This window comes from Coenobita brevimanus, chromosome 65 (genome assembly GCF_032717465.1).
Source record: "Coenobita brevimanus isolate Jiangsu-jjx chromosome 65, ASM3271746v2, whole genome shotgun sequence".
Classification (NCBI taxonomy): domain Eukaryota; kingdom Metazoa; phylum Arthropoda; class Malacostraca; order Decapoda; family Coenobitidae; genus Coenobita; species Coenobita brevimanus.
Window position 1 is genome coordinate 54,715,616 of NC_137018.1, and position 15,222 is coordinate 54,730,837.

A 15,222-nucleotide genomic window follows, 5' to 3' on the forward strand; every position below is an offset into this window, starting at 1 on the left:
TGTGTGTGTGTGTGTATGTATGTATCTCTCTCTCTCTCTGCGTATGACCAAAAAAGGGGACAGGGTAAGGTGAACTAGACCCAAGTACCGGTAATGTATAACTCGCCCCGGGAATGATAACTGGTCGACCTTCTCTCTCTCTCTCTCTCTCTCTCTCTCTCTCTCTCTCATCCTTTACCAACTAGCCTAGCTGATAAGGCTCTTACTCGAGAAGTGAATGTTGAAAAGCCAGTCGAATAACCGGTAGAGGAAAAGTGAAACTGCTTTAAGGTACAGAGGGACGCCTTCAAGTCTCCACCGCCAGGTTATACAATCGTCTTTCAACTTTCGCTCTAACCCCGAAGATGGGTGATTATGGGAAAGGGGATTCTTCAGCCTGCAGCTCGTCGGGCTCACGTGAAGATGACCCTGGGGCTGCTGCTGCTACTACAACTATTACTACTACTACTACTTACTACCACCACCACCACTACTACTACAACTACTACTACTACGAACACATTGCTATATTCATTTCATGGTATCTCCTGTTGACAAGATACAATTTTCAGACTGGATGAGTTAGATACGGCCTTCACTAACCCCTTCGCTACCAGGGAGTTTGTCTATATTAAAAGAAAAATCGTCTGAGAGAAGAATATATTTTAATGCTATCATCGTGTGTGTGTGTGTGTGTGTGTGTGTGTGTGTGTGTGTGTGTGTGTGAGAGAGAGAGAGAGAGAGAGAGAGAGAGAGAGAGAGAGAGAGAGGAAGTATTCAGAAAAACGCATTCATAACAAATATTACAAAGCTCGTAAATAAAATTTTTTTTTGCCCCCCAAAATATTTTCGAAATTACTTATACTTCCTGCTAGTAAAAAAAAAATATATATGATAAATGAAAACGACCTAAATCGACAAGTTAGATTATATTTCAATGACTTTACTTAACAAGTGAACGGATCAAATGTAACACTAACAGGTAGAGAGGGAAACATTTTAAAAGTCTAACAGGTAGAGAGGGAAACATTTTAAAAGTCTGACTGGTCCTTACTTTCATTCTCTCTTTTAGTCAGGAAAAAATTAAGTGCAAGATACGAGTTCCTTTCATTATAATTTTCCTCTTGCTATTCTCCGACCATAACGGCGGTAGATGTTACTAAAGGAGGTTAACTTTCTTTCATAATTTCTCAAAACGTCAGAAGTGAGTGCCCATTTTCTATTTGTTCACACACACACACACACACACACACACACAATTATATACTGTAAACCGTAATGAATATGAATGATGAAACAGGAACACGTTATAATTTCTGATGTTTATTTGTAAGTAAAAATAAAAACAAGAAAAAGAAGAAAAAAGAAAGAAAAAAGAAGAAGACAAAGAAGGGACGACGAAGAAGAAACAAAATGGCGAAGAATGACAATGAAGAAAGAAGAATAATAGTGTTGAACTTGTGATAACCGTGGCATTTAAACACTAAAGTTATAATGGGCGGTGTAAGAGGAGCTTCCTGTTGGTATCCTACACTCTCCGATAATAATAATAATAATAATAATAATAATATTCATCATCATCATCATCATCATCATAAGGGCAGGTGACTGGCTTATGTACCGGTAGTCTCCATGCACAAACATGGAGAGAGAGAGAGAGAGAGAGAGAGAGAGAGAGAAAAGACATGACAGACAGACAAACAGACAGCTCGAGAGAAAGCCCTAAGAATGATATACAAATGCCAGGAAAGCAGTGACAGGCGGCAGACAGAGAGGAGAGATAAAGGCTATCAGATAAGACAGCCCCAAACTTTACGGGTACCCGGTACCAACCTTTACTTTGCTCTCACCCCCACCCCCTCTCTCTCTCTCTCCGGATATTATAGGGATTGACGGCGACGAATGTGCTTAATATACGTATGACGATAATGGTACTGGAAATGAATTAATAATATAAATAATAATAATAATAATAATAATAATCCCTCCATCACCCAATCCTGTTTTGCCCCTTGAGGAGCGTAGAAGCCCGGGGCTAGGCAAGTTGGTCCTGACATAAGATGAGTGACCAGCCTCACTTTATCCTTGATTGGCATTACGTGAGCAAGAAACCCCAACCACCCCCTGGATATAAACCTACACAGGGTCAACTTACAGTAGTAGTAGTAGTAGTAGTAGTAGTAGCAGCAGCAGTAGTAGCAGTAACAGTAGTAGTAGTAGTAGTAAAATAATAATAATAATAATAATATTATTATTATTATTATTATTATTTAATACCAAGAAATACAATAACAGTAACGATGATGTTAACTGCACATTTCATGAATTAAGCAACATCATATTTTTCATGAATTTCCATCTCATTCACTGAATTCGTGAAAAGGGCGAAGGTAATTGATGTTGTTACGAATTACGCAAATTTTTGTGCGTATTTCATATATCTGATTCACACACACACACACACACACACACACACACACACACACACACACACACACACACACACACACACAGTTTCTCCAGAACCACACCATTTAACAAGAGCAAGGTCGACCACACACTTCCTAATTACACTACCTCGTCACTTTATTCATTTATTGGTAACTCTCTCTCTCTCTCTCTCTCTCTTTCTCTCTCTCTCTCTCTCTCTCTCTTTTAAGTACTTAATCTCCTGTAACTCTTCAATTAGCTACTGAAATTAAATAACACGGCTTTCTACCAGTTTTAAAGCACGGCCGCCTTGAAGGATCCATAAGGTGTGTGTGGTCTGTATATCAGTGTAACAGTAGTCCTTCATTCAATCTTAGACAACTCTCCCGAATGCACTCTTCAACCCTGTCCCTCCCTCTCATCCCCGGTCTTCTGTTCCTCCCCTTCACTTCAGTAACTTCTGAATTCCGTTTGAAGCAAAATTTTCATATTTTTCTTATTCTTCCCCATTAGCCAATTTATTTATCTATTATACACTCGTTCTATCAGTTACCTTACTACCGATATATATTCAACTGTCTATCTCCCGTATTTATCTATCTACAAGTCTAGCTATTTATCATCTATCCATCTACCTATCTCTATCTATCCACCCATCCATCTATCTATCTACTCACCCATTCATCTAGCAATTCAAGACGGAGAGACAAATGTTTCTGGCCAAATTAAAAGTAAAAATAGTACAGCTGCCTTTTACAAAAAATGAAGGAGGCCTTGGACTGGATGGGTGGTGGGGCGGTGTGAGAGTCAAGGCGTGTTTTGTTTATTTAGCCTATTAACTCAGGGAACAAAGAGATAATTATGCACAGAGTCAAACTTGCTTTAGAGGAACGCCTTCACGTGGTGGCACTAATATTACTGGGCGGTGGACCTCCCTGGTTATACACGCGTCCCTCAGCTCACTCTCTATGCCTTTGAAAAGAAGATGGTGAATCCAAGATGGTGACCAGCCTGCAGTCCACCAGCTTCACGTTCGTACGAGCATGGGGCAGCAACTACTACTATTACTATTACTACTACTACTGCTACTACTACTACTACGCTTACGCGGCAGGCTACTACTGCAACTTCCACTACTACCACCGGCACTACTACTATCTGGCTTTTACTACACGCTTATGATTGTATTCATCTATGGAAAAAACACTCGTACTGATGGGGTAATGAAGGCTATAATCTAACCCTTGCAGTCTAATGTCTTGCCTAAGCTGGAAAATATTGACCATCGTAGTGATGGCGATTGATTCCCTAATCAGGGCTAATAATAGTCAAGTGTGTAGTGTTATTGTTGATAAGGCCTCAGATTTAAAGACTTGACCCCAGTGGACTGCAGGCTGAACTGACTCCCCTCCTGCAGTCCACCATCCTCCTTGGAAGGAATAAAGGGGGAACAGACTAATAACCGACCAGTGGACTCGCTCAGTTATATTGGTGTCATCGCAGAAAGGCGTCCCTTTCTAGGTAAGTCCCGTACTGTACAGCGGGTTAATAATAAAATCAGCGTAACTTTGTGGGCGGTACCAGAGCCATGACGTCACCAAGGCCAAGGAACTGGACGGGCGCAGCGCCATCTTAAGCAATGCCCAACGCATGTGCAAGGTCACCAATATTATATATACTATACTAAAATTCCAGTCTCTCATTTCTGATATCTGAGTTGTTACAAGAAATAATGCTAGTTACGAAGATGCGCACTGGGATGTACCGTCGTAGCACTGTCTTATTCTATCGCCGACTTGCGCGACATAAAGTGCAAAAGGACGAAAATCTGGATCAAGTTAGATTTAAAACAGTACAGTATAGCTACGGTAGCATCTGGATGCTTCAGAAACAAGAAACAGGTTTTTTTACTTCTCTGGATTACACACACACACACACACACATGAATATGCCGCAAACTGCACATTATTTTTGACGTATAGCCTAACTCGCAAGGAAAAAAGTGGAGTACTGAGCTCACGCCTCTTGCTTCAAGACAGGGTACCGGGGGTAATACAAGAGTTATATATGGTACTACGTATCATACACCGGGTATCGCACGTATTTGACATTATTCTTCATACATTATTTTTACTAATATTATTCATCAATTCTGGATAGTTTAAAACGCCCGTTCCCTAGGTTCTGTAGATCATCCGCAAAAGGGTTCCTGACCAGAGCTACATTTCACGGAGATTTGAACCAAGACTCCTATCTTCTCTCGGCGCCGAATTCATTCCAAGGCCGTTCAAGCAAGAGTCCAAAGTCAAGGAGTAAACAAAAACGCAGGGAGCTCCGTAAATATCGCTCCACTAGAAACTCACCAGGTGGTATCTTATGTGCTGCGGGGACGGCTCGGCCTGCTGGTGTGGGAGTGACGGTGGGGGTAGAAATCAATAAAGGATGCAGGATAGACAGTGATAACGCTGAATGAGCCGTCGCCTCAACACACGAGAACCTAGCCAGCGGAGTGGAAATAGAGTGTTATACTGTTTATGTGCCAACAGTGCCACCCTGTATAGCCATGATCCTTGCTGCAAAAGAAAATACCTCTCGGGGAATTTTGTTTTGTCTTTTTGTGAAACAAGAATGTCAACACACATGTTCAGAAACTGTGTGTGTGTGTGTGTGTGTGTGTGTGTGTGTGTGTGTGTGTGTGTGTGTGTGTGTGTGTGTGTGTGTGTGTGTGTGTACTGTAAAAAAAAATTATTAAATCATTTGAATTTTTCAGGGTCCTATCAGCCAACAATAAAAAAAAAAATCGCACAACAAAGCTATCAACTTAGAATACATAAAATGATGTATGTGTGTGTGTGTGTGTGTGTGTATAAGTACTATCATTGGCTATATGGTTTTAATGTTTCTGGGAAGATCTAGGCTCACAATCAAGAAAATGTGGCTGTATTAACTCTCGTTTCCGATTCTGATTAAATTATCTGATATAACTCCGCTTCTGCTTCAAACTTCACTTCCCACTACCTCCAAAATCCCCTCCTCACACAACATAATTTACGCAAGGGAGATGGCGGAGGGGAGGTCTGTGATGTTCACTTGTGTCAGCATCGCTGTCTAATCGGCCCTCTCCAGTTTCTTTGTGTGAATTATATGCACTTTTTTTTCTTTTTTTTTTTTTTTACATAGGCCCATTTCAAACGACACTTTCTGCTACATCAACATAGGCTAATCTACGCGAGGGGGAGGGTAAAATAGGGAGGTGGGGTTGGAGACGTCTGCGATGCTCAACAGTTATTGCACCAATGTTTTATCAGTTCTCCTGTTTCTCGTTCTAATTAAAATAACTTATCGCCGATCCTTTCTATCAAACTACACGCCCTGCTACCACCGACTCCCTTGCCTCACACTGCTTAATTTACGCTGGAGCCAGGGGAAAATAGACACGAGTGGGTGGGTAGAGGAGGTTTGGAATGGTCAATTGTTCCAGCGTCATTGTCTGCTAGGGCGGGAAAATGGTCGTTTCCGGTAGACCAGACAACTACTACCACACGAACCGATGTATTATGTAGCACTGACCCTCATAGATGGGAGAAGAAAACCACACAGAAAAAAAAAAAAAAGTGTGGGGGGGAGAATATGTCACTGGAGTACTAATATCGAACGTGCTGGAGCCCTGAGTTGCAGATTTAAGAGCTGGCACGTTTGATGACGTCACGATTAAATCCAATATGACGCAGGTTCAGGAATTTAAGTCTTCTACACCGGTAAATCAACACTGGTACCAATGCTTTTTCATAAGTATCCATTTTAGTAAGGTAATGGAAGCCGCAACCCTTAGCTCATCTGAACGTAGCCTAAACCCTGTGGATTGTAAAAGCTACTCATTTTTTATTTTGCCGTTCGTCCTCCTCCATTCAGGGAACAGGAAAAGGACTGGGGGGCTTTTCTATAACTGGGCAGCTCCACCGTCCAGTCATGTTGGTGACCCCACATGAAGACCTCCCTCTCCAGCCATAAGCAGACATGTAGGAATTGATAAAAAAATAAATAAATAAAAAAGGTACTGTAAGATGGGCCGAGTGTATGAAGAAGGAAAAAAAACATATACTGAACGGAAAACACACCCTGTTCCAAGACAGACCAAACTACAGAGAACCACTTACTAACACTCCGCTACAGGATATGATTCATTGGGAAAATTGACTTGTAACGATATACATAAATGACAAGAAACATTAACATAAAGCAGAGTCAATGGCATAGGTGACAATATCATGGTTCCGGCTAATCGTCATCATCATCTCCGCCATTACCATTTTCAATATCATCATCGTGATCATCATCATCAATATAAATATAGCAGAGGAAAACCACAAAAATATGGACACACACACACACACACACACACACACACACACATGCAGCTAGCCTAGTCAGTTAAGGAGACGTCTGAGAAGAGGTTAGGCTTGATAAGAGACCTATGAAAGCCTCAACACCCCCCACCCCCACCCTAGACGGTTTACTGATAGAGCTGGTGATAGCGATAGTGGTGGATGATAGTGGTAGTTTTGGTTGTTGTTGTTGCTGTTACGTGGTGGTGATGGTAATGTTACGGATGATGTTACTAGGGGTACAGATAGATGTAACGATGATGATGACGATAATTGAGAAAGATGATCATGACGACAACAACGACGAGGATTTTATTAGGCACTTAAGCTTCTTCATTCTATAGATGACCCCTAAATCAACGGGAAAAAGAAAGTAAGCCAATGCCTATCACAATATAAAGAAAAGCAAATATCTTATAACCTACAGCTTGGATCTACGCTACCGTTCTGCAATTTCAACAACTCATTCTCTCATATACCAGAATATATTCTGAAACTTATTGATCTGGAAACCGTACCCCTCTCTCTCTCTCTCTCTCTCTCTCTCTCAGCTGAAGGAGTAGGCTACCAGGTAATCCCTTTCCCTGTGTCTATGTCAGGCCTTCCCTCTTTCCCCCCCTCCCCTCATCCTCATCCATCTCTCACATTACCCCCCCCCCCTCACTTTTTAACTCATCACTTTTCACACACACACACACACACACACACACACACACACACACACACACACACACACACACCATGTCCCCGGGGTGAAGGTACTAGTGTTTTAACATCGTAAGTGCTAGGATTTCTCTAGGAAAAGAATAACAATGCAAATGATGATGATTATGATGAACTGATGATGATGGTAATGATAAAGATAATGATGATAGTCTGCATGTACTCTAAATGTGCAAGAGAAAGGCTGCTAAAATGGCCTAGACGTGTGAATCATACAGCACAAGAGAGGCAGGTGTGATTATAGCAGTGAAGGTGAGTTGAGAATGAGAACACAATCACCGCTGGAGGCAAGACTGGGCTGCGCGGAGGATGAGGATGAGGATGAGGATGAGGATGAGGATGAGGAGAGAGAGAGAGAGAGAGAGAGAGAGAGAGAGAGAGAGAGAGAGAGAGAGAGAGAGAGAGAGAGAGAGAGAGAGAGAGGCAATGGGAAGGGTGAGATAATGAGAAGGGGAGAGGAGGGGTTGAGGGGTTGGAGGGAAAGGGGAAAGAGAGGAACTGTTGACGAAATAGAAAGAATGGAGGAACCGGAAACATACAAAGGTCACGAGAGAGAATGTAGCCGTACATGTACACGTCCCTTGTGTGTACTATATGTATGTACGGTATGTTTGTATGTATGTATGTATGTTTCGGGCATGTGCTTGAGTTTGTGGGCACGTGTGCTTATGTGTTCATGTGTTGTGTAAAAGAGCGCGCGCGCGTGCGTGCGTGCGTGCGTGCGTGCGTGTGTGTGTGTGTGTGTGTGTGTGTGTGTGTGTGTGTGTGTGTGTGTGTGTGTGTGTGTGCCGGTATCTGTTTTGTAGGAACGTATAATTATACGGGCATGTATATGCGCACGCGAGCGTTTAGTGTATAAGTACTATACGTGTATACATGTGTGCGTATGTAAACTAACAAAGGAAATGTGGTATGGGGTAATGGAAAAGTGGGGTAAGGAGAAGGGGGAGGGGTGGGGAGGGGAAAAGGGGGATGAATATGGACAACAGAAGGGGAAACAGACGAAGGGAGGGAGGGAGGAAAAGAAATGGATGATTGGAAGGGAAAGAGAGGGAGGGGAGGGGAATAAAAGGAAAACGTAAAGAAAAAGAGGAGGAAGGGAGAGGAGAAGGATGGAAGAGGAAAGCTGAGAGGTCTGCGAAGGGGAGAAAGGAGGTGGAGAGAAGGAAAAAGGAAAGAGGAGGAGGAAGTGATAGAAGAAGGGAGGGAGGGAAACATGGATGGAGGGACGACAGATATTGAGGAGGAAGGGAGAAGGAGGGTAGAAGAGAAAAGAGGGAGAGAAGGAAAAGCAAGCAAGAGATGGAAGGAGAGAGGGAGGGAGAGAGAGGAAGTAGGGGGGGGGGGAGATGGAAGACGGTAGGGTGATCGAGAGGAACAACATCGATACAGGGGAAGTGCCGGAGGGAAAACTGTGAGGGAAAGAGGGAGGGAGGGAGGGAGGGTGGGAGAGGGAGAGGAAAGAAGGAAGAGAGGTAAACAGGGAGAAAGGAAAACAATGAGGGAGACAGCGAGGAGGGTATGGGCATCAGAAAGAATGGAGTGATGAAAGAGAGAGGGAGAGAGAGGGGAGGGGAAAGGTGAAATGACATGAAAAAGGGAAGAATGGGGAGGGCGACAGGTACAGAGAGAGAGAGTGATATACAAGGGAAAAAGCAAGCGAGAAGGAGGAAAGAACACGAGAAAATTAAAAGTAGAGTAAATGGAAGAGGAGAGGAGAGGAAGGAAGAGAGGAAAGAAGAAAGAAATGAAGACTGGGAGGAGGAAAGGGTGTGGAACGGAGGAAGCAGAGAAGAGCAGTGTTTTGTAGGTTAATGCAAATTCGAGAAGAGAAAAGCAGAGTAGTGCAGAGCAGAGACGAACAGAGGAGAGTAAAGCAGACGTGAGGAAAGCAGACTATAGAACGGAGAAAGAGAAAATCGATTGTGTGATGGGCAAACGGAGGGGGAAGGAATGGAGGAGGGGAGGGAGAGGCAGAGGGGAGGAGGAGAGGATGACTGTTGGAGGAAACTTGTGGTTGGAGAGGAGGTAGGGAACAAAGTCAAACCCTCATTCCTTCCCTACCCTACTCTCCCCCTTCCAACTGCTCTCTTCTTCCCTTTCCTTCATCACCCCCTATTTCAAGCTTCCTTACCTACAATCATATTCACGAAAGCTCAACTCACACGAACACAAGCACACACACACACACACACACACACACACACACACACACACACACACACACACACACACACACACACACACACAGCAATAAAACACTAAAATGAAAGGGCGCAGTTACCGTACCTACTTCACTCTAATTAAAAGAGGGTGAGAATATCGCAGGCCACTGCTTACGTCACCCATTACTAAATTACCCCCCTCCCTCGCTGTAATAGGCCTATCTATCTATACATATATAATCACAGAAATAAATTATAAACATAAGTAACATAAACGAGGCATAAAATGAACTACAAGTACTATTTCTGAAAAACTGAATACGAAAGCAACGAAAAATAAAAAATAACGCTGCCTAAGATGACCTACCGGTACTTTTAAATCTCTCAAACCTGTTCTACTTTGATCTGTTCATTCTTGTTCTTTTTTCTCCCTGCATTTCAGTCAGATTTAATTTACGAATCTGATCCTTACATAACCTCTTCTGTCAGCCTCCTCATCTCACTCCATCTCTGGGTCGCATTTTCATTGGAAAATATAGGCTATAAGTTAGTCTTCACTGTAAGCCTGGTATGTTTCAATATATCACAACTTTTTCCGTGCCAGCGGAACAATAAAACGGGAAAGCCTGGCAAGTCAACTTTAGAGGAAGCAATGTAACCTTAATCCCTTTAATAAGGTGACGTACATTTTTATTTGTCTCGCATTCTTAAAACTATCTCATTCGGCTTAGGGAAAGACATAAGGTTGTGACGGGGTTAATTCCAACACCAAAACTAACATTTCGTCGATACGAGTTCGGCCAGGCCTGGACTCTGTAGCTGTACACACACACACACACACACACACACACACACACACACACACACACACACACACAAAAGGCTACCGATTAATTAGATGAGTCCTTCCTCTTCCACCTTCATGACTACGAGCAGGTATGATCGTGGTTCCAAGCGTAGCCTATCTACCAACGTGCAACGGGGCCGGCAACTGAAAAACTGCAGCATGAACTATAAATAAGGTCACAAGGCCGGTGCTTAGTGTCAACAAAAAGTCAGGTGGTCGGTGCTGGATATCAACAAAAAGTCACGTGGTCAGTGCTGGATGCTAGCAAAAGCAACACGTGGTTTGGGACGTGCCTGTTGCTCACAGCTGCTGCAACAGGTGGGCGGCCTTCCTGATAACCGAGTCCAAGGGTAAAAGATGGGTCGTCACACAAAGCTAAACTAAACACATTTTAAAAGTCAAACAGTCAGGGCTTGATGTGGCGTTGGTATAATTTTATGCACACTTGGCCAGTAACTCACAGGTCTCAAGTTCAATTCACTGGCTAACTACGACACCGGAAATAGTCTCTTTTTCTGTCCGTTTGCATCCAGAACTGAGGTAGGGCCCTGGATCTGAAAATCAGCGGTTGGGTTTCAGTCTGCGGATAATGCTTGTTGGGGATTTTCTTGTTATCAATGCGCTAGGACCTAGTTCGATTCCTGAGATGAAGGTAACACTTTATATAGGCTAAATACAATCTACGTATATAATGAAAACGAAAACAAATTGAACATGGAAGGAAGCATATTAATACTAAAAATATAAGATAAAATAAACGCAAGGAAGCCGCACACCTCACGGGTCGCAAAGGTGCTCGTGGGGTGAATCAGGGAGGAAACTGAAGTCCTGTGAGAGGTTATTTAGCTTGAGTTACACAGTGCCCAACCATCCTCATTACGTCTGTCGCTCTGCGTCTGTGTCTGTGCGTGCGCTTCGCAGTATCTGTATTCGCGCAGCCTACCGGTACCCCAAGATGCAACTCTCACACACAAAAACACAACCCAATATAAGCAACACTACCACAAAAACACATTAATGCTACAACAATTATACAAAGGCGATGAGGTCAGCCACGGACAAGGAATGTTATTATGTGGGCACCGCAACAAACAATAACAACAACGAAAAAACACTCAAAACAGACCACATAAATTCATTACCAACTCCACAACCATAATTAAATACTTCTTACCACAACCACATCACTGCCATCGCCACAACCACACCTACCATCATCATTACCACAACCACAACTACCATTTTCATCACAACCACAACCATCACTATCAACCACAACCACAACTACAGCTATCAGAAAAAAACTACCACCACCACCATCACTACTACAAAAACTACCACCACCACAGGAGTGGGCTACTCTACCAAGGCGACACACACACACACACACACACACACACACACACACACACACACACAACTATCCCGAGGCGTATTTTCTGGCCATCACCACCACCACCACCACCACCACTACCACAATCGCCCCTAAGCTTCATCTTAAGCACACTTGCCCTCCCTCACCTACCACCACCACCACGATTCTTGCTTCCTTCACAACTATCAGTACGAGCATCTATCAAGCTGTTACTACTACTACTACTATTACTACTACTACAATCTTTACATTTCATTTACCATCACTACCACTGGGGCTAAGATGCGAATGAATGTGTTTGAATGGATGAGTACATGGGAAGTGTGTCGTCCTGTCTCGGCTACCTCCCTTTCCTTGGGGGAAGCAGCCTAGGTATATAGATAGATAGACCACTAGGCTACTCACCCCCAACGACTACCGTACCACCACCACCACCACCACTACAGCTACTACCACTACTACTACCACCCTCACACAACAACAACAGTCGCTACCACAATCACACCCCTATCCCACGCAACAAGCCCATCTACCACCATCACTTAAAAATGCACATCTCACACACATAACCACCATCTCAACAAACAACCCCCAACAACTACCACACATGCTACCATAACACACACACACACACACACACACACACACACACACACACACACAACTAATCAAGCAAGCTGTGTACACCCACAAGCAAACAAAAACCCGAAATACAAACACGGACCCAAAATTACACACACACACACACACACACACACACACACACACACACACACCACAACTACATACACACACACTCACACACACACACACACACACACACACACACACACACTCAGTGGTAACGTTCTCGCTCGCCATCTGGTGGAGGGGAGTTCGCGCCTCGCTCAGGTTGCGAAAAGTTTCACAGACGAAGTGGGTGGTTACTGTCGCCCTCGAGCAAGGGGACGGGTGTGTGCGTGTGTGAAGGTCACAGCCTTGCCCTTAGGTCGGACACTATGAGCTCTCAGCTCCCTTCCGGGAGGGTAAAAGGGTAAAAGCTGACGATCACGACCATCATGCGATCCTGACCGACGCGGTGAATTACACACACACACACACACACACACACACACACACACACACAATCACAACTACACACACACACACACACACACACACACACACACACACACACACACACACACACACACACACACACACACACACAAAACCACCTAAGATCCTCATAAAAGTCAGAACATAATTCCGACAACTAAAACAAACAAGAGTGAGGGGCACTGGGTAAAAAATGTATGCGGGAGGGTGACCTGGGATGGGATAAAGGGCTACAGGTTGTTAAATAAAAAGGATAAGGATATGTACGACTGAGGATGAGGAGAGGAGAGATGGGGTTGTGTATGCGGGATGGTACCGGCACCCTGAGATGGAATGATGGAGTGCAGTCTGAGATGGGACTATGGGTACCGGTACGTAAGGACAGGCAAATAATAACGCAGTATGCGGCAAAAAAGTGGCTTTGAAAAAGTAGTTTGAGTAGTGGAAGACAGAAGATGTACACCTACGATGAGGAGAGTGACTTGGGACGGGATGGGCTGCAGTATAAGTGAATGAGTGAAGAAGTATAGACTGTGGATGAGGAGGGAAAGAGCTAAGAAGTACAGTATAGGCAAGAGGGTGCCTTGGGATGGAATGAAGGTTAGCTAAGGTATTCCTGACTCACACGACGGCGAAAAAAAGAAGTTTGACCTTTCTACTTCGTTGCTGATGACATTATATTAGGTGGAATGCAGGTCAGTCATTTCCTATTCTCACGGGTGTTCTGAAAATGACCGAGTGGCTGCTGGAAGATTTCTGTCAAAATGAGAGCACACCATCTGTCCGCATAAAGCTCTTGTAATGTACAGATAGGGCCTATACAGTAACAGCGTGTAACGTACGCTACTAACACGTGTTCCCACTAATTCGTACTCAGTCAAGGTTCCTTTAAATGTGTACTCTCTTCATTTCTGCTCTCTCTTTCTCTCTCTCTAGATCCGTGCTTCAAACATGGGTGAGGGTAGGTCACTTCTCCAATGTCAGAATGTGGAGTAACTCGGGGTTGTATTCTAAGTAGCTTTAGAGATTTCGTAACATCTTACCAATTATTCTGCAATGTTTTTAACACTTCTATACCGATTTATTCAGCACATAACCATTCGATACTTCTTTAACTAACTGAAACAACAGTACCGGTATGTCAATATCAAAATGATACGGATAACATAGCGAGAGAATATCAGACTGTAATATGCAAAATAAATCCCTAGGAACAGATGCTAAGAAGCTTCCAATGCATCTCAGAATACTGATTACAATTTACCTCCTTTACTGCGGTGCTGACTTTCACGTTTTATTTCTGCTACCACCGAACGTTTGAGCATAGTTTAGGAGACACTTTTCCAGCAGTAAGAGTTAAAATCGTATAGCCTTCACGCCGTGGCACCACACACACACAACCCAGGTGTTTTCATTTATGCGACAGTGGCAAAGCCTTCTTCAGCACTACTGTATAGTATAGACTACTGAGATCGTTCTAAAGTTGTTGCATCGCTCTCTCTCTCTCTCTCCAGCCTAGTGTTTACATTAAGGCGACAGTGGTAAATCCCTCCCTTTCACTACAATGTTACGTCATTGGCAGGGAACTCGCGGAAATAGCCTATGTGAACTTGGTGGGTTCAGAATTAGGTCAATACCCTCTCTCCACATTTCCCTTACCAGTGTAACAAGATGTAAATATAAAGGGTGACCAGTGAAACGTATGCCAATCTTTTCGAGGTTATTCTTACACTAATTTTGATTATAAAATGCTATACCAACATGGGTCCAGTTTTCATTATAGTTACGTATCTATGATTGCTGATAACACTGTGCGAAAATAGTCTCCTTCATAAAATACCTATGATAATATCAGTAACTGTAGTTCAGTACCGGTTGAGAACTGAACCCAAGCTGATTAGGCTACAGCATTTACTCCTCAAAACTGCCCTTAGAATCGCCTCAACTATTGCATATGTTTCATGGAACACCTTGTATGCCGCAAATAGCCCCCCCCCCCCCCAAAAAAAAAAAAAAGATGCGTAAATACTGTACGCAAATAGACTAAACAAAAATACAATACAGCTACCAGAAACAAATATATATATTCGTAAAAAATATAAATGTTTCAGTTACCAGTATATATATATATACCGTTATCATAAAAGATACATAACTTAATAACCACGGGAAGAGGTAAATTTCTTCGTATCCTGGAGCCAGTCAACATCTCTCACTGCG